At 45.2% G+C, this 27,003-nt stretch overlaps 1 protein-coding gene and 1 non-coding gene across 2 annotated transcripts in view; one reads left to right on the forward strand and one right to left on the reverse strand.

The window, feature by feature from the left end:
* Positions 1-27,003, forward strand: part of KCNN3 (potassium calcium-activated channel subfamily N member 3) — a 235,065-nt gene that overhangs the window by 12,944 nt on the left and 195,118 nt on the right. The gene's annotated exons all lie outside the window — the stretch shown is intronic.
* On the reverse strand, positions 23,667-23,769 carry LOC139182359 (U6 spliceosomal RNA). The gene has a single exon (XR_011566029.1). It is a non-coding gene; the product is annotated as a U6 spliceosomal RNA (small nuclear RNA).

Consider the following 27,003-nt stretch of genomic DNA (forward strand, 5'->3'; position numbering starts at 1 on the left):
CATAGCTTTGACTAGACAGACCTTTGTTGGCTCTGCTTTTTAATAAGTAAATAAATAAAATATCTCTGCTTTTTACTGTGCTGTCTGGGTTGATCATAACTTTTCTTCCAAGCAGTAAACGTCTTTTAATTTCATGGCTGCAGTCAGCATCTGCAGTGATTTTGAAGCCCCCCAAAATAAAGTCTGTCACTGTTTCCACTGTTTCCCCATCTATTTGCCATGAAGTGATGGTACTAGCAGAGAAGGCAATGGCACCCCACTCCAGTACTCTTGCCTCGAAAATCCCATGGACGGAGGACCCTGGTGGGCTGCAGCCCATGGGGTCGCTAAGAGTTGGACACGACTGAGCGACTTCAATTTCACTTTTCACTTTCATGCACTGGAGAAGGAAATGGCAACCCATTCCAGTATTCTTGCCTGGAGAATCCCAGGGACGGGGGAGCCTGGTGGGCTGCCGTCTATGAGGTCTCACAGAGTCGGACACGACTGAAGCGACTTAGCAGCAGCAGCAGCAGCAGATGGTACTAGATGCCATGATCTTAGTTTTTTGAATGTTGAGTTTTAAGCCAACTTTTTCACTCTTCTCTTTCACTTTCATCAAGAGGCTCTTTAGTTCTTCTTAGCTTTCTGTCATAAGGGTGGTATCATCTGCATATCTGAGGTTATTGATATTTCTCCCGGCAATCTTGATTCCAGCTTGTGCTTCCTCCAGCCCAGAGTTTCTCATGATGTACTCTGCATATAAGTTAAATAAGCAGGGTGACAATATACAGCCTTGATGTACTCCTTTCCCAATTTGGAACCAGTCTGTTGTTCCATGTCCAGTTCCAGCTGTTGCTTCCTGATCTGCATACAGATTTCTGAAGAGGCAGGTCAGGTGGTCTGGTATTCCCATCTCTTTAAGAATTTTCCACAGTTTGTCGTGATCCACACAGTTAAAGGCTTTGGCCTAGTCAATAAAGCAGAAATAGATGTTTTTCTGGAACTCTCTTGCTTTTTCAATGATCCAATGGATGTTGGCAATTTGATCTCTGGTTCCTCTGCCTTTTCTAAATCTAGTCTGAACATCTGGAAGTTTACAGTTCATGTACTGCTGAAGCCTAGCTTGGAGAATTTTGAGCATTACTTTACTAGCGTGTGAGATGAGTGCAATTGTGCGGTAGTTTGAGCATTCTTTGGCATTGCCTTTCTTTGGGATTGGAATGAAAACTGACCTTTTCTGGTCCTGTGGCCACTGCTGAGTTTTCCAAATTTGCTGGCATATTGAGTGCAGCACTTTCACAGCATCATCTTTTAGGATTTGAAATAGCTCAACTGGAATTCCATCACTTCCACTAGCTTTGTTCGTAGTAATGCTTCCTAAGGCCCACTTGACTTCACATTCCAGGATGTCTGGCTCTAGGTGAGTGATCACACCATCGTCATTATCTGGGTCATGAAGATCTTTTTTGTTCAGTTCTGTGTATTCTTGCCACCTCTTCTTAATATCTACTGCTTCTGTCAGGTCCATACCATTTGTGTTCTTTATCGAGCCCATCTTTGCATGAAATGTTCCCATGGTATCTCTAATTTTCCTGAAGAGATCTCTGCTGCTGCTGCTGTCAAGTTGCTTCAGTCGTGTCTGATTCTGTGCGACCCCATAGACGGCAGCTCACCAGGCTCCCCCGTCCCTGGGATTCTCCAGGCAAGAACACTGGAATGGGTTGCCATTTCCTTCTCCAATGCATGAAAATGAAAAGTGCAAGTGAAGTCACTCAGTCGTGTCTGACTCTTAGCGACCGCATGGGCTGCAGCCTACCAGGCTCCTCCATCCATGGGATTTTCCAGGCAAGAATACTGGAGTGGGGTGCCATTGCCTTCTCCAGAAAAGATCTCTAGTCTTTCATCTATTTCTTTGCATTGATCACTGAAGAAGGCTTTCTTATCTCTTCTTGCTATTCTTTGGAACTCTGCATTCAAATGGGTATATCTTTCCTTTTCTCCTTTGCTTTTCACTTCTCTTCTTTTCACAGCTATTTGTAAGGCCTCTTCAGACAACCATTTTGCTTTTTTGCATTTCTTTTCCATGGGGATGGTCTTGATCCCTGTCTCCTGTACAGTGTCACAAACCTCCATCCATAGTTCTTCAGGCATTCTGTCTATCAGATCTAATCCCTTGAATCTATTTCTTACTTCCACTGTATAATCGTAAGGGATTTGATTTAGGTCATACCTGAATGGTCTAGTGGTTTTCCCTACTTTCTTCAATTTAAGTCTGAATTTGCCAATAAGGAGTTCATGATCTGAGCCACAGTCAGCTTCTGGTCTTGTTTTTGCTGACTGTATAGAGCTTCTCCATCTTTGGTTGCGAAGAATATAATCAATCTGATTTTGGTGTTGACCATCTGGTGATGTCTATGTATAGAGTCTTCTCTTGTGATGTTGGAAGAGGGTGTTTGCTATGACCAGTGCATTCTCTTGGCAAAACTCTATTAGCCTTTGCCCTGCCAATAGTAGATCAACTTTAAAACTTCCTCAAAGCCAATCCTAGAGACAAACTTAAAAAAATTGTCTTATCACCCATCCCTCTGTGCCTTTGCATATGCCATTCCCTCTGCCTACAGTGCCCTTCCCTGTGGCTTGCAACTAGCATTCAGGCCGCTCCACTCCCGGAGTGTCCTGTGGCATATGCTGTCTCACTCCTCTACACCTTGTGAGCAATTCAGGAAGTTTTTGTTTGATTTTGTTTTCTTTTGTTTTTGAATTTTTGGTGCCTGACATGTAGTAGATCTCAGTACATGTTTGTGGAAATGGAAAAGTTTTTTTTTTTTTTGCCATACCATGTGACATGCAGGATCTTCCTTGACCAGGGACTTGAACTTGTGCCCTCCTACATTGGAAGCGCAGAGTCTTAACCACTAGACTGCCTTAGTCCTGAAAATGTTTCATAAGTGTTAGGAAAGAATATAACTTCCCAAGCTTACTGTCTTGAATTAGCCAGCGGTCATTTGGATGGATAACGTTATGGTGAGTGTGTTTGAAGCAACAGCATGCCAACTCCTGTTGCACTGCTTTTATTTATAAACAGTGGTGTGCTGGTAAATATCGAAAACTTGGCTCTCTGGGGGGAAAAGAAGCCCTCTTTGATGGGCTTTTACATTTCTGAGATGTAAATACTCCTGCTATAGCTGATTTCAAGCTGCTGCTGCTAAGTCGCGTCAGTCGTGTCCAGCTCTGTGCTACCCCACAGATGGTAGCCCACCAGGCTCCACTGTCCCTGGGATTCTCCAGGCAAGAATACTGGAGTGGGTTGCCATTTCCTTCTCCAATGATTTCAAGCTACTAAACACAATATTAACTGGCTACCAAAATTCCCGAATATTTAAAAATGAGCTCTTGCAAGCTCACTCCAGTACACGGTACATCATGAAAATTCTATACCACTTTTGTTTTTTCACCATTACCCAGTTTGTTTGGGTGATTTTTTTGCTGTTTATACAGCACATGTCTCTGTATTGTATACTTTATCTCTTGCATCAATCCAATTATTACTCTTATCCTCAGAGACTAAGAGACTTCTCCAAGGTGGCAAAGCTTTCCTGTCTATTCCTGGGTTTGGGCTTTCTGTCTGGAGCTTGCTGCCAGCACCACGAGGGGCTAGAGAGATGTGTGCTTTGCCCAGTGTTCTGTTTGCTGGTGTTGCGGTGAGCTGCTGGAAGGACCCAGGGATCTGTTCTTGGCCCAGGATATACCTGTCAGTAATCAGACTGTGATGAAAGCTGGTCTTTGTTATGTTCCCTTGTGATCTGATGAACAGGTGACATGGAGGCAAATTTATTATATTTTGGATGAACAGCCGTCACTTTCATGACCTCATTCAGGATCTGGACTGTGCCTCATTGTCTGACAGGCGAATGAAGTGATGAGCTTCCCTTTACAGTTTAGAGTGTTAGCCTGTTTCTTTTAGGTGGGTTCAGGGAGAGTCCCGCCGGAAGCTGTGTTCCTCGGGAGCCTCAGCTGAGGGCGGTGAGGGCTCCCCCAGGAGGTGAGAGGCGGACCTGCTGCCTATTCCTGCTTGGCTTCCCTGGTGGCTCAGATGGTAAAGAATCTACCTGCAATGCAGGAGACCTGCGTTCGATCCCTGAGTTGGGAAGATCCCCTGGAGGAGGGCATGGCAACCCACTCCAGTATTCTTGCCTGGAGAATTCTGTGGACAGAGGAGCCCAGCGGGCTGCAGTCCATGGGGTTGCAAAGAGACAGACATGACTGAGTGAGTAACAATTTCTGACTCAAATGATGTCCAGTTTCAGGGTCTGTGAAGCGTCTGTGTTGGGGACTGTATGAGGCTTTATGAGGGTGACCATGATATGTGATGTCATAGAAAGCAAGTGTTATAATGGGTCTCAGTGATCTAGTTTCAGACCCTTGGCTTACAGATGAGGAGACAGGACCAGCAAGAGGAAGTGCTTTGCTCAAGGTCATACAGCAATCCTGGCAATGCCAGGCCCAGGCCCCGGGGCTCCTGACTCCCCACCCAGGGCTCATCCCCTACCCTTTGTGTCCCTGAGGGTGTGTGAGCCTTGTGCCCTTTATCAGAGGCTGGCAGAGAAAGCCCAGCTTGAGCTCTTGGGAGCTCGGCCTGCTTCCTGGGTTTTTCCAGACTTCCCCGAGGAGGCTGGGCCACCTGTCTACACCACCTGGCATGTTCTGTTTAGATGAATCAAGCTGTACTAGGACGAGGAGGCCACAGAGGCCGCTTCCCAGGAGGGAACACTCGTGGCGTGCGAGGGACAAGGAGGGGAGAGATGGGTGTAGGCCCGGACCTGCCTTCCTCAGAGGCTGGGGCTGGGGTTCTGAAGGCAGAGGGCCCTGCCCAGCACCATGGCTGCTTTCCACCTGGGCGTAGACAGTGTCTTCCAGGTGGAGACATTCCCAGCAATGTCCCCGTGTCGTGACAACTCTGGTGAATTTCCAGGCACACCCAGTCCTGAGCCAGCAAGTACTGTTGGCACATCAGGTCTCCAGCTGCCGTGGCTGGCTGGTCCTACAAGACGGTTTGGAGGCTCCAGGACAGCTGGCCAGGGTTGGACATCCTTGTTCTAGCAGATCTGCAATGTTCCAGGAACTATGATAAATCCTGTTGAGTATTGGCCAAGCAAGCCAGGAAGGGCAGGGAGTCCAGACCCTGGCTCGGTTTGGCAGAGTCTTTCTCAACACCTGCCCTCTGAGAGGTGGGGAGGGGGAAGCAGCAGGGAGGGGAATGGCTCAGATTGTGCCCCAGCGCGGGGAGGGGCACGGGGAGGACAGTAACGGGGGCATCAGGCTTTACAGTTTACCATGTGTGTTTCTGCGTATTATTTCATTCCATTCTCGCAGTCGCTTTATTACTGTTCCCATTTTAAAATTGAAAAAATAGGGACACAGAAAGGTGAGTGACTTTGCTCAGCACGGTCTGTCATCAGGTTTGAACCCCACCTGTCATTATCCAGCTGTGGAACCTTGGGCTGGTTGGGTCACTTTCTGAGCTTTGATTCCCAGCTTTGCTACTCACTGCAGAGGTTGTGCAGGTAGCTGTGCTTGGCTTAGCCCTTGGGAGCTCAGTTCCTGAGACTGTTTCCTTTCCCCGCTCCCCGCAAACCACACAGCCGGCAGCCAGTGAGTTGGGCCTGGAATTGAGCTTCTATTCCATTTTTTAGGTAGTTTTTTTTTTTTCTCCCCTCTACCTTCCCCTTTGGTATGTGTAAGCCAAACTTTCCTTTTTTGGAAAGGGAATTCCTACTAAGAAATAAAGGAAAACACAGGACTTGCCCGGGTGGTCCAGTGGTTGAGACTCCACACTCCCAATGCAGGGGCCCAGGTTCAGCCCCTGGTTGGGGAACTAGATCCTGCATGCTGGAACTAAGAGCCTGCATGTGGCCACAAGGATGTGGCACAGACCAAAAAAAAGAAAAGAGAGAAAGAGAAAACTATCAGGCTGGCTTGCCTGGGGCTCACCACACCTACCTCTGGCCCTTTGTTCCTCTCTCCCTTCCCTCCCTCCCTCCCTTTGTTTCCTCTGCGAGTGCAGACACTGACTTGCAAGGGCCCCTGGCAGCTTCTCCAGGGCCCTTAGACCTTCCCAGAAGCTCCTCCCCTGTGCACTGGGACTGGGCCCTCAGGGTGGGCTCACTAGTGCGTGGTCTGAGCCCACCTTGAACCTGGAGGGAGGGCTCAACTCGAATCAGCCCTGGAGAAGACTCAGCTGTGCTCTTTGGTGTCTCTGGGGCCCTGAGCAGCTTCTCAGCACACCCCAGGATGCCGACCCCTTCCCACTCTGGCTCGGAAACTATAGACGTTTTTCAATTGATAACCCACACATCTGGGAGGACCACTCTCAAGATGGTACTGGACATACAAGCAGAAGTCAGGTGCAGTTCAGGGCTTGTTCAGACCAGATTTCCCTCTGTCAATCCTTCTTCAGAGGCCTTGCTCCCATGACATCGATGGGACTAAAGCTGATCAGCTAAAAAAAAATGTCGGTTATTTTCAGCTTCCATTAAGCCAAGCTGGTACAGGCTCTCTCCTTCCTTCTTCCCTTCCTCTCTCCGTCCCTCTCTCCCTCCCTTTCTTTCACGTTTCTGATAGTCACTGATTTAATCACTGCAGCAATTCCCTCCCTCCCCACCACCCGCTGGCAAGGGTTATGGATTTTATTCAGTACACAATGTACACAGTTGTTTTGGTCCAAGGATATAGTGACCTGTGGAGGCTGTACTTGTAATTAGGTAATTATTTTATTCTGTTTTTTTTTTTTTTTTAAATATCTCAGGCAAGCCCTCTTCCTATGGCTTCAACCCCATCCCTTGAATGACTGTTCTATGCTCTGCTCTCCAGCCACCCTGACCTTTCTGATCCCGGTTCTTGGAATCACCAGGTCTTGCTCATTTCTGTGTCTTTGAGTGATCTATACCCTCTGCCTGGAACACCACCGCCCTTGCTGTTCTCTTGGCTCCTTCCTCCTCCGGCCTTGGTTCTTAGCTTATGTGTTGCTTTCTCCCCTCATGCTTCCTCCCTAAGGTGAGATGTCCTTGCTCTGGAATTCCATATCCCCTTCTGTCTAGCCTTACCACACCCTGTGAAGGTCTGCTTCATCTTGCTCCCTGCTGCTCTCTGAGCTCTGTGAGGGCAAATCCGGGTCCCTCTGACTTTTGTAACTCCCAGCATTCAGTGAGGTACCCATCACAGAGTAGGGGGTGGTGAAGAAAGTGAGTGTTGGTTGCTCGTGTCTGACTCTGTGTGACCCTATAGACTGTAGCCCGCCAGGCTCCTCTGTCCATGGAGTTCACCAGGCAAGAATACTGGTGTGGGTAGCCATTCCCTTCTCCAGGGGATCTGTCCGATCCAGGGATCGAACCTGGGTCCCCTGCATTTCAGGGCAGATTCTTTACAGTCTGAGCTGCCAGGGAAGCCCAATATTGTCAAATAAGTGAATGAGAGAGTGAATCATGGTTGGTCAGGAGGTATTTATTATGACCATGGAAGTGACTGGACTCTTGGGCATACGGGTCCTTTAGCTCAGATGCCAGACACACAGTGGTGGTTCGGCCATGCTGACCTTTGTTTCCAGGCTGGGGAGGTGACAGGAGCCGCAGTGGCTGAGCCCCAACCTGTGTCGTCTCCCCCCTCAACTCCATCCTCCTCCTGTCCCTCCTGCCTTGGGGGTGGGGGGCCTGCCCGGTTCTCGGCAGGGTTGTACTCCCACTAGTGATCCATCCCGCCATCGAGGACTTGGCTGCCTCAGTTAACTCCCTTCTGTTGGATTTCCCAGTTTCTCCACCTTCGCTTGTCCTAAAACAGCTTCCCTTCCGTCTACTGACCCCTCAATTACCATCTCAGTTTTCTCTTCCTTTTACTCCTTCACACCCTGCAATCGGATCTCCGCTCCCGTCTCTTCTGAAACGGCTTCTATAGGTCACCCACCGTGGACACATGTCTTCAGTGCTCACTCCTGGCCTGCCTGCAGCCGCGGAGATGACCACCCACTCCCTCTCTCTTGAATTCACTTTTCTTGGTTCTCCTGCCTCTCTGCTCCTGCCTTTTCTATTTCTGACTCCTCCTCTCCTCTTGTCCTAGAAATACAGGTGTTCTTTAGGCCCTCGCCTTCTGTTCTCTCTCTTCCCCCCTCCCCTTGGTGAGCTCATCTTCATGTGGATGACTCCCAAATTTTATTGCTTCGCTACACATGCCACTAGTTATACTCAAACCAGCCTTGTCATATCCAAGTCTGCTCCTTCCCTTCCGTGTTCCGTTGCTCAAACTGTAGCAGGGTGCTCTGGCTGAGACCGATCTCTCAGACTTTTGAAACCTTGATGAAAAACTCTCTGGAAAGGTCACAAGAAGTTTTGGTCTTTAGAAGCGATGACTTCAATTCTTTTTGGAGCAGGCAGTTCCTTTGTTTCAGAAAAATTACTCAAAGCAGTCCCTTCATTATATGCGTGTAAAGTAAGCATTTACCCATTGTTCTCAGGGAGAAGTGAAGTCATGGGGTCCTTGAGTGCATTCCCAGCTGTCCAGTCATTCTGTTTGGTAATAGCAACTCTTGCATATAGTTGAGTCAGAGCTCTGCCTCTGAGACTTTCTTACTTTCAGGGGTGGTGGTTGGGGTGGGTGGTGGTTGGGGTGGGTGGTGGGGAGTTGCGGGAAGTGTTTCTTGAATCTTTGTGAATATGGGGGACCCTGAGCAGCACACTGCTGTTTGTTCTTCAGCGTTGGGTGTTCTTGTTGGGCCAGTAGTCCGTGGGCATCCAGAGCCGAGTGAAGACCAGCTGGCAGGATCCATGGTCCCCACAGCTCACCGGGAGGGGAGACTGAAGCCAGAGCAGTCTGGCCCTGGTGCATCCCACCTGGATTGGATGGGCTGCAGGGCCTCTATGTGTGTGACTGTGGTGTCACTCCCTCACGAGGCTGAAGGCAGCATGAGGGCGGGGACTCTGCATCCGTCAGGTGAGGTAATGAATGGATAAATAGTGTGTTCTGCTGTCTCTGGGGTCATAGAGCAGGAGCACCCTCTCTTGGTAGGCTGGGGTTTCTCCCAAGGGCCCATCGTCCCAGGAAGCGGATGCTCCTGGCTAAGGAAGGCAGATATCTGCCCAGCTACGGGGGAGTTATCTTTTTTCCCTCTGCAGGTGGGCCGGGAGTGCGTTATGGAGGGACTGTAGGCCCTGGGAGTGGCCCCTTCTCTGGTAGCTGGGGTGGTTTATCCTCTGTATGCTTGTCTTCCATCACCCTCAGAAAGAGTCTGAAGGCACAGCCAGTGGACCTGCCCATCGGGTTTGTGTTTGGCTGAGGGGAGAGGCCTACATAATATCACATGGCCAAATGTTTAAAAGTTATAAGGAAAACAAACTGTTTTCTTTATAAATAATAAAATACCTTCTAATCTTCTACTTTGGCAAATATAACTTTATAACAACAAAACTAGGAAATATGTAACTCAAAGTTGGCAACATAATCAAAACTGATTGAATTTAATTTTGTGCATGTCCGGGTGTTCTGTTAATGGGCCAGAGATGACTGGATAAGTAATAAAGACAAATATCATTCAGAAACTATTATATAATTTCCATAGAATTGATTTTTCTTGTCTTTATTTTAATAAAATCACTAATTATATTGATTTGGTTAAGATTTTCTGTAGTTTGTGTGCTTGTTGATAGCAATGAACTAAAGAATAAAAGTACAAAGAACACTTTCCAAAAAGTACAGACCTTGAATTGTTTCGTTAATTCAATGTAAATTGAAGCAAATGTAAAAACTATAAAGTGAAAATTAATTACCATATATTTTCAAAGAAATCCCTTTTCTTCCAAAAATCATTAAAGTGCACACTACTAATTTAAATAGAAAAATAAAAAAATGTAGAGCAAATATTTTGAATAAAGCTGATGACTTAAATTTTTATTTTATAAAAATTCAGTAAAATCTTTTTTTTTCTTTGGCTACACCTTGACTTGTGGGATCTTAGTGCCCTGACCTGGAATTGAACCCAGGCCACACAGTGAAAGCTTGGAATCCTAACCACTAGGCCATCAATTGAATCTTATTACATGCTTTTATAAGCATAAAACTATTTCCAGCTCTAGTAGTCAGCATTCTTCTGGTGGCCAATGTAAAGAATCAGTACCAAGCTGTATGCATTTCCATCTAGACCTCCACATTTACAAATTGAGGAGTAATACGAATGATTTATTACTGAAAATATTTCACAAAAATCACATGCAAGAGTTGAGAATACTCTGCTCATTCCTGAATACTTTATGATTGGAACGGGAAGAGAAGCAAGAACATCAACACCCCCTTCCTGGGAAGGATGTATTGTCACATGATCTAAAAGGAAGGATCTGGCAAGTGGATTGCTTTTTCTTTTCATCTGCTGAAGACTTCCTCAGGACTGTCTTCCTTGCCCTCTAAAGCAGGCCCATCTCCAGCACTGGCTGCGCCACGGCCACCCCTTGTCCTGACCCTTGGCTTAGGTGTCTTTGACAGGAAGCCATGGGGCGAGAGACATGAAGAACATGGGTCACAGCAGACGAGGCTGACGGTTGCACGCTGCACTGCGTGTGCCCTGAGCTATGCTTCTGAGAGAGGGAGGTGTCTGTGTGTGTGTTTATTATTAACAGCTGTATTCTAACAGTATTTACACACCATACCACTCGCCCATTTCAAGTGAATAGGTCAGTGGTTTTTAGTGTGTTCACACAGTTGTGCAACCATTAGCACCAATTTCAGAGTGTCTTTTTTTTTCTTCTATCAACTAGAAAAGACATGCTGCACCCATGAGCTGTCGCCTCTCCTTCTCCCTTCTCCCAAGTCCCTGGCAACTACTAGTCTACTTCCTTCTGTATGAATTTGCCTATTTTGGACATTAAATATAAACAAAATCATAACATGTGCCTTTTTGTGGCTTTTTTTACTTAGCATAATGTTTTCAAGGCTTGTCCAAATTGAAGCATGTATCGGCACGTCATTCCTTTCTGTGACTGAATGAGATTCCAGTGTTTGGAGAGACCACATTCTGTTTACCCAGTTTCCTGTTGATGGACATTTGGACTGTTTCCACTTTTTGTGGCTATTGTGAATAATGCTGCAGTGAACATCCATGTGCAAGCTTTTGTGTGGATATATGTTTCTGTTCTCTTGGAGATGTACTTAAGAGGGAATGGAATTGCTGAGTCACTCGTGTTCTTTAACAATATTCTGTGTATGCGTGTGTGTTTGGGTATATGCATGTGTGTGTGTGTGTGTGTATGCGTGTGTGTGTGTGTGTGTGTGTGTGTGTGTGTGTGCATGCGCATGCAGGAGGTCCCAGGACAGGGCTCCTTGCCCTAGGTCTAAGAATGGCCCTGGCAGCCTAGTTTCTGCAGCTCAGTGGGGAATGAAAGCAAAGGCTTTTGTCACATTGGTGCTGGGCGGCTAGAAAGGCATATAGGACCAGAATCCTGGCAGTCAGTCAGTTGCAATTTGGGTAATTTACATGAAATGTGGTCGACCTTATTCTGCGGTCCTAGTGTGGTGAGGTGTTACCCCCCTGGTTTAGGGCCATTGCTCTCCTCATCACCTAGGTTAAAATCTGCAGCACAGCTTCTGTGACTCTTGTCTCATCAATAGCTCTCATGCCTGCCCTCTTCTCTGTACTCCCTCTGCCAGTGTCCTAGTTCAACTGCCTGCCATTTATTACATCTTGTTTGCCTTCAGTATTTTCTGGTCACTGGCTTCCCTAGTGGCTCAGTGGTAAAGAATCTGGCTGCCAATGCAGGCAGATGTAAACACACGGGTTCAATCCCTGGGTCAGGAAGATCCCCTGGAGGCGGGCACAGCATTTTTGCTGGGAGAATCCCCATGGACAGAGGAGCCTGGAGGCTTGCAGTCCATAGGGTTGCACGGAGTGGGACACGACTGAAGTGGCTTAGCACGCATACATGTATGCCAGTGCAGGAGACGTGGGTTTGATCCCTGGTCTGGGAAGATCCCACATGCTGCGAAGCAAGTAAGCCTGTGCACCACTACTATTGAGCCTGTGCTCTAGAGTCTGTGAGCTGCAGCTACTGAGCCCAGGCGCCCTAGAGCCATATAGTTAAACGACTGAGCCCGAGTGTGGCAACCACTGAAGCCTGCGTTATCTAGAGGCTGTGCTCAGCAACGAGAGACGCCACAGCAATGAGAAGCCTGTGCGCCACAACTAGAGTATCCTGAGCAGCAGTGAAGATCCAGCACAGCCAAAAATAAAAAATAAATACATTAGAAAATTTCTGGTCACAGAAATAATGTATGGATATACAAACCCAACACGTTGCAGAAATATAAAATCTAAAAAGTTGCACCTCCCTGCATACAGAATCCCCTCAAAATAACTGTCACAAACAGTTTAGTATATTCTCTTCCAACATTTTTATACACATATTAACATATTTTATTTCTTTTTAAAAACAAAAATAGGATAGTATTGTGTATATAGCTCATTCTGCAACTTGTTTTTCTCCCCATTGGACTATATTAGATGTCTTTTCTAGAAAATACAGATAAATCTGCCTCATTCTTTTAAGTCTATTGTGCAGTTATACAATAGTTTATGTAACCAGTCCCCTATTTATGGACATTTGAGTTATAGCCAAGTTTCTGCCGTGATAAATAGTGCTGCAGTGCTTTTGTATACATTTCTCTTTATGCATTTGTGGGAGTTTGTCTGCAGGATAAACACCCAGAAGTGAAAATGTTGGGTCAGAGAACACAGACATTTAATATTTTAAATAGATACCACCAAAGTTGCCTCCAGAAGCATTTGTTGATCAGTCACTCAGTCGTGTCCGACTCTTTGCGACCCCATGGACTGCAGCACACCAGGCTTCCCTGTCGTTCATGATCTCCCAGAGTTTGCTCAACCTCATGTCCGTTGAGTCGGTGATGCCATCCAACCATCTCATCATGTTGCTCCCTTCTCCGCCTGCCCTCAATCTTTTCCAAATCAGGGTCTTTTCTAATGAATTGGCTTTTTCGCATCAGGTGGCCAAAGTACTGGGGCTTCAGCTTCAGCATCAGTCCTCCCAGTGAATATTCAGGGTTGATTTCCTTTAGGATTGACAGGTTTGACCTCCTTGCAGCCCAAGGGACTCTCAAAAGTCTTTTCCAGCACCACAAGTCAAAGGCATCAATTCTTTGGTGCTCAGCCTTTTTTTATTGTCCAACTCTAACATCCATACATGACTGCTGGGAAAACCATAGCTTTCACTATATGGACCTTTGTAGGGAAAGTAATGTCTCTGCTTTTTAATACACTGTCTAGGTTTGTCATAGCTTTCTTTCCAAAGAGCTAGCGTCTTTTAATTTCATGGCTCCGGTCACCATCCACAGTGATTTTGAAATCCAAGAAAATAAAGTCTGTCACTGTTTCCATTCTTTCCCCATCTATTTGCCATGAAGTGATGGGACCGGATGCCATGATCTTTGTTTTTTGAAGCATTGCATAGTTTACAGTGTCATTATCAGTTCATGGGAATGCTGGTCTCCCTGCCCCTGCCAGCCCTGGATATCTTTGACTGTTGCCTTTGATCAGTCTCGGCAGCATGTCTTCTTGCCTCCCCTGTGGCATCAGTTTCCTAAAGCCCCCTCTATTCCCAGCTTCCCTCCTTTTGCATGTCTATCTTCCATTACCTAGTTTTAATAATGACCTTGACAACTTAAAAAACCCCTCTAAAAAATAGAAATAGGCTGGTCCAGGACACCTTTATTCAGCCAATCAACACGTAGTCATTGCCTATTAATCAGGTGCCAGGCACTGTCTAAGCGCAGTACTGAATGAGAATGATAAGGCCTCTGCCGTTGTGGAGTTTAATTCTTGTAGTGGGGGATGGATCACAAAGGAAGAAGCAGAAAATGATCGAGCAGTTAGTCTGCATGTGAGGTCACTTCAATCTTATGGACTGTAGCCCCACCAGGCTCCTCTGTCCATGCAATTCTCCAGGCAAGAATACTGGAGTGGGTAGACATTCCCTTCTTCAAGGGATCTTCCCGACCCAGGGATCGAACTCGTGTCTCTTATGTCTCTTGCATTGGCAGGTGGATTCTTTACCACTAGCACCGCCTGGGAAGCCCAACAGTCAGTTTACTTACTACACAGTTAAGTGTTATCCTGAGAATTAATACAGGGAGACGTGATGGTTACTGGGAGGTTGGTTGAGGCTGAATGGTCAAGAAAAGAACTTCTGAGGGAAAAAACACATAACCCGAGCTCTGAAGGACAAGAGAAGATTGGGGAGGAGCATGCTAGGCAGTGGGAGCAGCATGTGCAAAGGCTGGAAAGTAGGAAGGAGCTTGGCTTCTTGGTGGGGGGCGTTGAGAGAGAACGATGGATGAGTGGGTGGAGTGTGGGTTGCTGCCACTGCCCGACAGTTTTGCTGTGGATGGGGAGGAAAGCTTGGGGCGAGCCCCTGGAAGGGGACATGAGACTGTGGGAAGATGTTTATGGACACGAGATGCTGAAGCATGCTTACGTGCTGATGGGTGGCTTTGGAAGAAGAGAAGCTCGTGATGCAGGTATGAGGGCCTGGGCAGGAGCCATGTCCTTGGGGAGCGGGGGAGTGTGGGATCAAAGCACCTGGATGGACCTAGGATGTTATCCCTCCTCACAGGAGGGAAGCGGACAGGCGGTCTTGATGTGAGTAGGCCAGTGGTTTGTGGTAAGGAGAGGAGCGGGTTCCTGTCAGATCGCCCTAGGTTTTTCCCCAGGAAGTAGAAAGCAAGGTCATTGGCGTGGTGGTGGTATGAAGTGGCAGGGGTGGGAGGAGAAAGTGGGAGGTGTGAAGAGTGAGAGGAGGAGCGTGTATATCACTTTGGAGTCTGGGGAAATGTCATTCTGAGGAGGCAGACGGGGCTCACTGAGCATGCGGGTGCCCATTTGAAATGAAAAAAAAATTATTTGGCTGCGCTGGGTCTTTTGTTGCAGCACGGGGAATCTTCCCGTCGCAGCATGCGAACTCTTAGTTGCCACACGGGGATGTGGAGCCTAGTTCCCTGATCAGGGATCGAACCCGGGGCCCCTGTCTTGGGAGTGTGGAGTCTTAGCCACTGGGCCACCAGGCAAGCCCCCCATCTGAGCTCGACTTACAGCTGTGCCCAGCTGTTGACTTGGAGGGAAGCCTCTGTTCTTCCAGGCCCAGCAGTCCCACTCCTAGCTTCGCTCGCTCACCACCTTAGTTGGGAGCATGAGGTAGGAACCCGGGTGAATTCTGCACCTGAGAGCTGGCAGGAGGAGGCAGCGAGGAGGGAGGGCGAGCAGTAGAAGAAAATGAAGCAGGCCCACGTCCCCAGCTCAGGAAGTCAGTGGCCCTGGGCAGCGGCAGGAGCCCTGGCATGCCCGGAGGCTAATTTTAGAAGGCCTCCAGGTTCCATTGTTCCGGGTGAAGCTGGGCAATAGAGGCGGTGGCTTGGGGCGGTGATACCAGTGTGGGAAAGGAAGCGAGGCTTCGTGTGAGAAGGATGGAAACTCTGAGGGTGGTGTGCAGGTTTCGGCCCTTGGGGACGTTCTGCCCCGGTTCCCACGGGCCAGGTAGGAAGCCACCCCTCCCCTGACTCCTTTCTAACGTGGGTAGCTTTTCCATCGTCCTGCTGAGCACGTGGTTGGCTAGAACCCTTGGCTCCCACGCCCGCTCCAGCACTGTTGACCCCGGCCAGCTCTCAGGCCGGGGGAGGGTAAATGCCAGTCCATCAGAGGAGCCCAGTGACCCTGTGCAATTGTCCCCACTGCTGATGAGGCAGCTAGGTCCACTTTATGTGGAGGGATTTGAGGCCCATATGCAACGAGTGACTGCCCAAGGTCTCACTTGGGTGGCTGCGCCCTGTCAAGATCCACCGGCTGGTGGTTTAGTTGCTGTTCTGTCCGACTCTTGCAACCCCATGGACTGTAGCCCGCCAGGCTCCTCTGTCCATGGGATTCTCCAGGCAAGAATACTGGAGTGGGTTGCCATTTCTTTCTCCAGGGGATCTTCACGACCCAGGAATTGAACCTGGGTCTCCTGCACTGCAGGCAGGTTCTTTACTGACTGAGCTATGAGGGAAGACATGATCTACCGGGGGATTCCTAGATTTCTGGAAGGATATAACACTTGTTGCCCTGGTAAGGTTGGCTGCTGTTCGCATAGTAGACTGTAGGCACAGTGGAGATGCTTTTCTGAGGATTCGTGTAAGAAGAGAAGCAGTGCAGGGGTCCAGGAATGGGCCCCCACCAGGTGCTAGCTGCGTGACCTTGAGCAAGCTATTTAATCTCTGGGTTTTAATCCCAGGTCCTCATCTGCTATGTGGGCCCCAGAATCCCTGGCTGGTTCTCAGCTTGGATGAGATAATGTGCTGGAAAGCACTGCGCAAGAAGGAACTCTTATCAACATGAAGCTCTAAGGCCACATCAAAGGCTGGATTTTTATCTCAGCCCAAGGGGAAAAAGTTTGCTTCTCAAAAGGGGAAAGGATTCTTTGTAAGTAGGTGAGTGTTTCATGGCTAGGTGGATCTTGTTGTTAAAGTCTCATGACTGAAGGGCACACAGGGGAGAGGGATGAGGCATGCCCAGGCTAGGAAAATTCCAGACCCCGTTGGTCTCCAAGGTCCTCTCAAGGTGGAGAGCTCTTACAGGCAGGGAAAGCCATTCAAGAAGGCCACTTGCATGATTTAGAATTCTGAAGATGACTTCATAGCTGGGTATGTTCTTTGTTGCTTAATGGGTTTTTTCCAGTTAATCCTCCTGGGTTCTTTCCATTTCCTGGGCAGAAGGAGTCAGCTTTAATATATTCCCACTGGCAATAAGCTGCGGCCTGGTGAACGGAGGTGAGAAGGTGCAGATTCGAGGGGGAGAGAGGACTTAGGGAAAGGATCTCATCTCCAGGCTTGGAGGGAAGTCAGGCTGTCCTCAAAGTGACAGATTCAGCTGATCATTCTTACTTCTCTTGTTAGCTGGCGAAAGCCTACTTAGCCTATCAATCAAAGGTTGAATGGTGTCCCCTCTGGGAAGACTTCCCCAGTATTATCAGACAAAATTAATGAGCTCTCTTCTATGCTCCTTATCCATAAGGAGGCTTTTAGGTGCAAGTAAGAGGAAATTCCATTCAAATGGACTTAAATAATAAAGAGAATTTATTATCTCAGATGCCTAAGAATTTTTCATACTGTTCATACTGTTCATGGGGTTCTCAAGGCAAGAATACTGAAGTGGCTTGCCATTCCCTTCTCCAGTGGACCACATTCTGTCAAATCTCTCCACCATGACCCGCCCATCTTGGGTTGCCCCACAGGCATGGCTTAGTTTCACTGAGTTAGACAAGGCTGTGGTCCTAGTGTGATTAGATTGACTAGTTTTCTGTGAGTATGGTTTCAGTGTGTTCGCCCTCTGATGCCCTCTTGCAACACCTACTTTACAGCATTGGACCTTGCTTCTATCACCAGTCACATCCACAGCTGGGTATTCTTTTTGCTTTGGCTCCATCCAAAAGAGTCCGAAATGCAGTACTTGGATGCAATCTCAAAAACGACAGAATGATCTCTGTTCGTTTCCAAGGCAAACCATTCAATATCACAGTACTCCAAGTCTATGCCCCAACCAGTAATGCTGAAGAAGCTGAAGTTGAACGGTTCTATGAAGACCTACAAGACCTTTTAGAACTAATACCCAAAAAAGATGTCCTTTTCATTATAGGGGACTGGAATGCAAAAGTAGGAAGTCAAGAAACACCTGGAGTAACAGGCAAATTTGGCCTTGGAATACGGAATGAAGCAGGGCAAAGACTAATAGAGTTTTGCCAAGAAAATGCACTGGTCATAACAAACACCCTCTTCCAACAACACAAGAGAAGACTCTATACATGGACATCACCAGATGGTCAACACCAAAATCAGATTGATTATATTCTTTGCAGCCAAAGATGGAGAAGTTCTATACAGTCAGCAAAAACAAGACCAGGAGCTGACTGTGGCTCAGACCATGAACTCCTTATTGCCAAATTCAGACTTAAATTGAAGAAAGTAGGGAAAACCACTAGACCATTCAGGTATGACCTAAATCAAATCCCTTATGATTATACAGTGGAAATGAGAAATAGATTTAAGGGCCTAGATCTGATAAATAGAATGCCTGATGAGCTATGGAATGAGGTTTGTGACATTGTACAGGAGACAGGGATCAAGACCATTCCCATGGAAAAGAAATGCAGAAAAGCAAAATGGCTGTCTGGGGAGGCCTTACTCCCCAGCTGTGAAAAGAAGAGAAGCGAAAAGCAAAGGAGAAAAGGAAAGATATAAACATCTGAATGCAGAGTTCCAAAGAATAGCAAGAAGAGATAAGAAAGCCTTCTTCAGCGATCAATGCAAAGAAATAGAGGAAAACAACAGAATGGGAAAGACTAGGGATCTCTTCAAGAAAATCAGAGATACCAAAGGAACATTTCATGCAAAGATGAGCTCAATAAAGGACAGAAATGGTATGGACCTAACAGAAGCAGAAGATATTAAGAAGAGATTGCAAGAATACACAGAAGAACTGTACAAAAAAGATCTTCATGACCCAGATAATCACGATGGGTGTGATCAGTGACCTAGAGCCAGACATCCTGGAATGTGAAGTCAAGTGGGCCTTAGAAAGCATCACTACGAACAAAGCTAGTGGAGGTGATGGAATTCCAGTTGAGCTATTCCAAATCCTGAAAGATGATGCTGTGAAAGTGCTGCACTCAATATGCCAGCAAATTTGGAAAACTCAGCAGTGGCCACAGGACTGGCAAAGGGCAGTTTTCATTCCAATCCCAAAGAAAGGCAATGCCAAAGAATGCTCAAACTACCGCACAATTGCACTCATCTCACACGCTAGTAAAGTAATGCTCAAAATTCTCCAAGCCAGGCTTCAGCAATATGTGAACCGTGAACTTCCTGATGTTCAAGCTGGTTTTAGAAAAGGCAGAGGAACCAGAGATCAAATTGCCAACAACTGCTGGATCATGGAAAAAGCAAGAGAGTTCCAGAAAAACATCTATTTCTGCTTTCTTGACTATGCCAAAGCCTTTGACTGTGTGGATCACAATAAACTGTGGAAAATTCTGAAAGAGATGGGAATACCAGAACACCTGATCTGCCTCTTGAGAAATTTGTATGCAGGTCAGGAAGCAACAGTTAGAACTGGACACGGCACAACAGACTGGTTCCAAATAGGAAAAGGAGTACATCAAGGCTGTATATTGTCACCCTGTTTATTTAACTTATATGCAGAGTACATCATGAGAAACGCTGGACTAGAAGAAGCACAAGCTGGAATCAAGATTGCTGGGAGAAATATCAATAACCTCAGATAAGCAGATGATACCATTCTTATGGCAGAAATGAAGAGGAACTAAAAAGCCTCTTGATGAAAGTGAAAGAGGAGAGTGAAAAAGTTGGCTTAAAGCTCAACATTCAGAAAACGAAGATCATGGCATCCGGTCCCACCACTTCATGGGAAATAGATGGGGAAACAGTGGAAACAGTGTCAGACTTTATTTTTCTGGGCTCCAAAATCACTACAGATGGTGACTGCAGCCATGAAATTAAAAGACGCTTACTCCTTGGAAGGAAAGTTATGACCAACCTAGATAGCATATTCAAAAGCAGAGACATTACTTTGCCAACAAAGGTTCGTCTAGTCAAGGCTATGGTTTTTCTTGTGGTCATGTATGGATGTGAGAGTTGGACTGTGAAGAAGGCTGAGTGCCGAAGAATTGATGCTTTTGAACTGTGGTGTTGGAGAAGACTCTTGAGAGTCCCTTGGACTGCAAGGAGATCCAACCAGTCCATTCTGAAGGAGATCAGCCCTGGGATTTCTTTGGAAGGAATGATGCTAAAGCTGAAACTCCAGTACTTTGGCCACCTCATGCAAAGAGTTGACTCATTGAAAAAGACTCTGATGCGGGGAGGGATTGGGGGCAGGAGGAGAAGGGGACGACAGAGGATGAGATGGCTGGATGGCATCACTGACTCGATGGACGTGAGTCTGAGTGAATTCCGGGAGTTGGTGATGGACAGGGAGGCCTGGTGTGCTGAGATTCATGGGGTCGCAAAGAGTCGGACATGACTGAGCGACTGATCTGATCTGATCTAAGAATTTCAGAAGTAACAGCTTCAGGCATGGTTTGATCAGGACTCCGGCTCTTTTCGTCATTCGTTCTCTAGATTCTAGCCTCTTCAGACGTGTTGGCTTTGTTTTCAGATTGACTTCTCTCAAGGAGTCCAGGTGGCTGCCACCAGCGATAAAGACTACATTCATCCTTCTTGACTTAAGGGCAGAAAGACAGAATGTGTTCTTCCCCAGCCATAGGGCAAAAGCCTTAAACCCCACTGTGGTTAGACTGACATAAAGTGGACAAGAGAATCCATGCACCGGTTAATATTATAGCTTCTCTTCCTGAGTCAGTCAGTGTGTGGTACAAACAATGAAATTATGCCACGCAGATCACCTTGGAACTGGAGTGCGAGCAATCTCATCCAAGCACGTGGCTCCTACAAAGTAGGAGTGGGGTGGTTCCCAGAGGGAGAGTTTTTAGGACAGAGATGAGGGCAATTATTGCCGGGAATGTAACCAACTAATGCCCACTATACTCCCACGGCAGTTGGCATACTGTACTAAAATCGGGTGCATTTTGTTAGGCTCTCCAATTCCCCTCAATTGTGTTGAAGTTCAGTTTATCTTTTTTTTCTTTTATAGACTGTGCTTTTACTATTGTATCTGTTGATCTATAGATTCAGTACAATCCCAATCAAAACCTCAGTCTGACCCAAGGTCACAAAGATTTTCTCCTGTGTTCTCTTCTAGAAGTTTTATAAATTTAGGTTTTATAAATTTAAGTTTTATAAATTTAAGCCTATGATCCATTTTAAGTTGATTTCTGTATGTAGTGTGAGGTATAGATTGTTAGATTTTTTTTTTTTTTTTTTTGCCTATAGATATCCAGTCGTTCTGGCATAATTTATTGCAAAGACTATCTTTTCTCTACGGAATTGCCTTTCCACACTTGTTGAAAACCAGTAGTATGCATATGAGTGTGTGCTAAGTCACTTCAGTCGTGTCCGACTCTGTGTGACCATATGGATTGCAGCCCACTGGGCTCCTCTGTCCATAGGATTCTCCAAGCAAGAATACTGGAGTGGGTTGCGATGCCCTTCTCAAGGGGATCTTCCCCACCCAGGGATGGAACCTGAGTCTCTTAAGTCTCCTGCATTGGCAGGCAGGTTCTTTAACCACTAGCACCACTGGGGAAGCCCTGTGTACACATATGTCTAGGCCTGTGTCTGGAGTCTCTATTCTTTTCTGTTGATCTAGTTGTCTACCTTTTAAAGCAAACTCCACACTGTCTTAATTATTTTAGCTAGATAATTAGTCTTCAAACGAGGTAGTGTAAATTCTCCAACTTTGTTTTTCAAGGTTTTTTTCCAGCTCCTCAACGTCCTTTGCGTTTCCAAATACATAAACTTTAGAACAAGTTCATAAATATCTATAAAAAAGCTGCCTGGGGTTTTGATTGGGATTGCATTGAATCCCATAGACACTTTGGGAGAATTGGCATTTTAACATCCTTGAGTCTCTGACCCATGACTATGGTATATATCTCTCTACTTGTTTAGTTCTTCTCAGCCGTGTTTTGTAATTTTTAGTGCACAGATGTTGCATGTCTTTGATCAGATCTACCCCTACGTCATAGTTATAAAACTATTATTTTGTTGTCATTACTTATTTATTGCTAATAAGTAGAAATACAATTGAGTTTTGTATATTGATCTTGTATCCTGCAACTTCATTGAATTCACTTATCATTTCCAGTAGCTCTTTTAGAGAACTTCATCAAATTTTCTGCATTGATGATTATGTCATCTCTGAATAGAGACAGTATTTTTGTTTTTTGTTTGCTTTGTTTTGTTTAGTCACTAAGTCATGTCTGACTGTTTTGAGACCCCCTGGACTGTGGCCTCAGACTCTTTTGTCCATGGGATTTTTCCCAGGAAAGAATGGTGGACTGTGTTGCCATTTCCTTCTCCAGGGGATCTGCCTGACCCAGGAATAGAACCCATATCTCCTGTGTCTCCTGCATTGCAGGTGGATTCTTTATCGCTGAGCCACCAGGGAAGCCTACAGGCAGTTTCACTTCTTTCTATTATGGATGTCTTTTATTTCTTATCTTGTTGTGCTGACTAGAAACTTCAGTACCATCATCAGAATAGGTGATGAATTTGGATGTCACTCATTCCCAGTCTTGGGCAGAAAGCCCTTAGACTTTAACCATTATGTATGCTGTTAACCATAGTTATTTTTGTAGATGCCTTTTATCAGACTGGGTAGGTTTGTTCTATTACTGGTTTGCTGAAGGTTTTTAATCAGGAATGTATGTTGGATTTCATCAAATACCTTTGCCACATCTAAAAATATCTTTTTCTTTTTACGTTTGTTATTAATAACATAGGGAATTATATTGATTGATTTTCAAGTGTTAGACCAACTTTGCCTTTGTTGGCTAAATCTCACTTGATCGTGGTATTTTATCCTTTATATACATATATATATATATATATATATACACATACACATACACATATATACATATATATATATATATATATTCTTTTCATATATAGCAAAATTCAATTTGCTAAATTTTGGTGTAGAGTTTTTGTATCCATGTTTGTGAGGAATTTTGGCCTTGTTTTCTTTTCTTATAATGCCTTTGTCTTATTTTGGTATCAGAGTAATTCTAGCCTCATAGAATAAGTTAGGGGTACTTCCGCCTCTTCAATTATCTGGAAGAGTTTGCGTAAAATTGGTATTATTTCTTCCTTGAATACTCGGCAGAATTCATCAGTCAAGACAAGCAGGGCTGGAGTTTTGTTGTGGGAAGATTTTAAACAAGGAAATTCCCTTAATAAATATAGGATTATTCACATTATCTATTTCTTTCTGTATGAACTTTGGTAGTTTGCGTCTTTCAAGCCATTTGTCCATTTCATTTAAGTTGTCATATTTATTGGCATAGAGTTGTTTTCAATATTTCTTCATTATCTTCTTAATACCTAAGACTATGGAGGTTTGTTACTTTCTCAGTCCTGATGTTGATGAATTTTTGTCTTTCCTCTTTTTCCTGATTGATTTGGCTAGAGATTCATCAATTTTTTAAAAAATATGTTACCAGTTTATTTAAGGATATACAGAGATACACGGGGCAAAGTCTGGGAGGGTCCCAAGCACAGGAGTCTTTGTCCCTGAGGAGCTGGGGACCATTGTTTTACCACAATATGGTGTGTTCACCAACCTGCAAGGTCCCCGAACCCCGTGCGATTGGGATTTTATGGAGGCTTCCTCATGTAGGCATGATCAATTTTAATTAACTCCATTTCCAGCCTCTCTCCCCTCTCTGGAGGATGAGGAGTAGGGCTCAAAACTTCAGGCTTCTAATCACAGCTTGGTATTTCTTGTGACCAGCTGTTATCCTGGAGTCAGAGATTCATCAATTTCATTAATGTTCTCAAAGATGCAGCTTTTGGTTTGATAGATTTTTTTCCCCTAATTTTTTAGGTTTTCTATTTCATTGATTTCCACTGATACTCCTTTCTTTCATTTGCTTAGGTTTTTAATTTTCTCTTTTTTCCTTAACTTTTTCTTTTAAAATATGGAATGCGTTCACCAGTTTGCCTGTCATCCTCACCCAGGGGCCATGCTAATCTTCCCTGTATTGTTCCTGCATTGGCAGGCGGATTCTTTTCCACTAGCGCCACCTGGGAAGCCCTGTATGGTTCCAATTTTAGTATATGTGCTGCTAAAGCGAGCACCCCAACTTCTTAACATTAAAGCTAAAGTCATTTGTTTGTGATTCTTATTCTTAAAAAAATTTTTTTTTGGCTGTACCTTGCGGGACCTTAGTTCTCTGACCAGGGATTGAATCCGCACACCCTGCAGCGGAAGTGCAAAATCTTAACCGCTGAACGATTCTTTATTCTTTTCTAATACACTATTTGGTGCTATAACTTTTAAGTATTGTTTCATGGCAAATTATAATTTGTGTGTTTTCTTTTCATCCAAAATACTTTCTGTTGTCCCCTTTGATTTCTTCTTTGACCCATGGATTATTTGGAGGTGTGGTATTTGGTTTCCAAATGGTTGCGGATATTGCTGAGATCTTTCTGTAATTTTTTTTGCACTTTGTACTGGGGTACAGCTGATTAACAATGTTGCGATAGTTTCAGATGAACAGCCAAGGGACTCAGCCATACATATACATGTATCCATTCTCCGCCAAACCCTGCTCCCATTGAGGCTGCCACATAACATTGAGCGGAGTTCCATGTGCTATACAGTAAGTCCTTGTTGGTTATCCATTCAGCGGTGTGTACATGACCATCCCAAGCTCTCTTACTATCCCTGCTGCTGCTGCTGCTAAGTCGCTTCAGTCGTGTCCGACTCTGTGCGACCCCATAGACGGCAGCCAACCAGGCTCTCCTATCCCTGGGATTCTCCAGGCAAGAACACTGGAGTGGGTTGCCATTTCCTTCTCCAATGCATGGAAGTGAAAAGTGAAAGTCAAGTTGCTCAGTCGTGTCCGACTCCTTGCGACCCCATGGACTGCAGCCTACCAGGCTCCTCCACCCATGGGATTTTCCAGGCAAGAGTACTGGAGTGGAGTGTCATTGCCTTCTCCACTTACTATCCCTACCAGCCCCCATCTCTTGCAACCGTAAGTTCATTTTCTAAGTCTGTGAGGGTTTTGTTTGTTTGTTTGTTTTGTAAGTAAGTTCATTTGTATCATTTCTTTTTAGATTCCACATATAAGGTATATCATATGATATTCCCCCTTCTCTGTCTGACTTCTGTTATTGATTTCTAAGTTAGTTTCATTATAGCCAGAGAATATTTTTATGTGACTTAAATTCTTTGAGACTTGCTTTAGGGCTCTGGATATAGTTTGTCTTGGTAAATGTCCTACGTGCACGTGAAAATAATGTGTTCTACTATTGTTGCCTGGAGGGTTCTGTAAATGTCAATCAGGTCAACTTGGTTGATTGTACTGTTTAAGGCATTTACATCCTAACTGATTTTTGTTTGTCCTCTTTATTTTTGTCTCTTTCCCCCTTTTTTTGTCTAGTTTTGGATTAATCAGTATTTTAAATAATTCCATTTTCTCTATTTTTTTTGCTTATTCACATAGTTACCAGTTTTGATGTTCTTCATTCCTTTGTGTGTGTATATATATATCTATATATATATACATATATATATCTATACATGTTATCATTTTCCTTCTGTTTGATGGACTTCCTTTAACATATATAATTATAGTTCAGATCTCCTTTTGATGAAACATTTTAGGTTTTGTATGACTGAAAACGTCTTTATCTTCATTTTGAAGATTTTTCACTGGGTATAGAGTTCATAGTCTACGGTGCTTTTCTTCTTTTAAAAATATTTATCTATTCATTTTTATTCCCTTCGGCTGTGTAGGGCCTTAGCCGTGGCATGTGGGATCTGCGCTGCGTCACGTGGGGTCTCTTGTCCACGGATTCTCTAGCCGCGGCACGCGGGATCTGCGCTGCGTCACGTGGGGTCTCTTGTACACGGATTCTCTAGCTTGGCGCTCAGCCTCAGTGGTTGCAGCCCGTGGGCTCAGTTGCTCCCTTGCATGTGGGATCTTAGTTTCCCCACCAGGGACTGGACTTGCGTCCCCACTAGGGAAGTCCGATAGTGCTTTTCTTTTAATACTTTAAAGATGTTGTTTAATAGTTCTCTGGCTTGAATTACTTATGACAGGAAGTCTGCTATTACACTATCCTCTTTCTTCTGGATATAACGTCTCTAAGTTCTCTGGCTTGAATTACTTATGACAGGAAGTCTGCTATTACACTATCCTCTTTCTTCTGGATATAACGTCTCTGGTTGCTTTTAAGGTTTTCTGTTTAGTCCTCTCTGATATTGACATCTCTGAGCATCAACCTTTCTTTCTTTTTTTTTTTTTTTTAACAAATTATTTATTTATTTTGGCTCTGCTAGGTCTTCCTTGCTGTGCCCAGGCTTTCTTTAGTGGCATTCTTTAGTGGCAGTGGGCGGGGCTGTTCTTTGCTGCAGGGCTCAGGCTTCTCATCGCGGTGGCTTCTCCTGTTGGGGAGCACAGGCTCTAGGTGCATGGGTTTCAGTAGTAGCAGCACACAAGCTCGGTGGTTGTGGTGCACTGGCTTTTCATTGCTCCGTGGCATGCGGATTTGTTCCAGACCAGGGATTGAACCCGTGTCTCCTGCACTGGCAGGCGGATTCCTATCCACTGTACCACCAGGCAAGTCTTCTGAGCATCAACCTTTCATTCCAAGTACTTGACAAATTGTTTTTGAACTGCATACCTGCTGGCCTCTCTCGAGCTCCGGGCCCATTTAACATGTGCATTTGGTTTGGCTCATAGACACCTGAATTTCAACATATCAAATAAGTGGTGTATCATCACCTTGCCCTGATCTCTTCTTCATCCTGCATTCCTTATCTTAGATAATTTGCCTTCACTGAGCTCCTCAAGACAGGAATTTGGGAATGACCCTCTTCTCCATCTTAATTTTGTCACCAAAATAGATTACCAAAATTGTCACCTTGTCAATCCTATCTTCAACACCTCTCTAATTTTCCTCTTTCCCTCCTTTCTCTTCTTACTGCCTTAGCCCAGGCCCTTATCAGCTTCTTGGATTACTGCAGCAGCCTCCAAATTGATCTTCTTGCCTCCAACCTTGATACCATGCCATCCTTTCTCCATACTGGAGCCAAAGTGTACTTTTTTTTTTTTTAATAAGGTCACTCTCCTGTTTAAATCCTTTGATGCTCTCCATTTCCTTATCAAACTACCTCTCTTGGTTATAAAAATCCTTCAATCTATCTCCTGCTTAATTCTTTTTTTTTTTTTTTTTGTCTCCTGCCATCTCTCAAAGTGTTCTTGCACTCAGGTGAATCCAAGCCATCTGGGATTATTT

This window comes from Bos indicus, chromosome 3 (assembly GCF_029378745.1).
Source record: "Bos indicus isolate NIAB-ARS_2022 breed Sahiwal x Tharparkar chromosome 3, NIAB-ARS_B.indTharparkar_mat_pri_1.0, whole genome shotgun sequence".
Taxonomy (NCBI): domain Eukaryota; kingdom Metazoa; phylum Chordata; class Mammalia; order Artiodactyla; family Bovidae; genus Bos; species Bos indicus.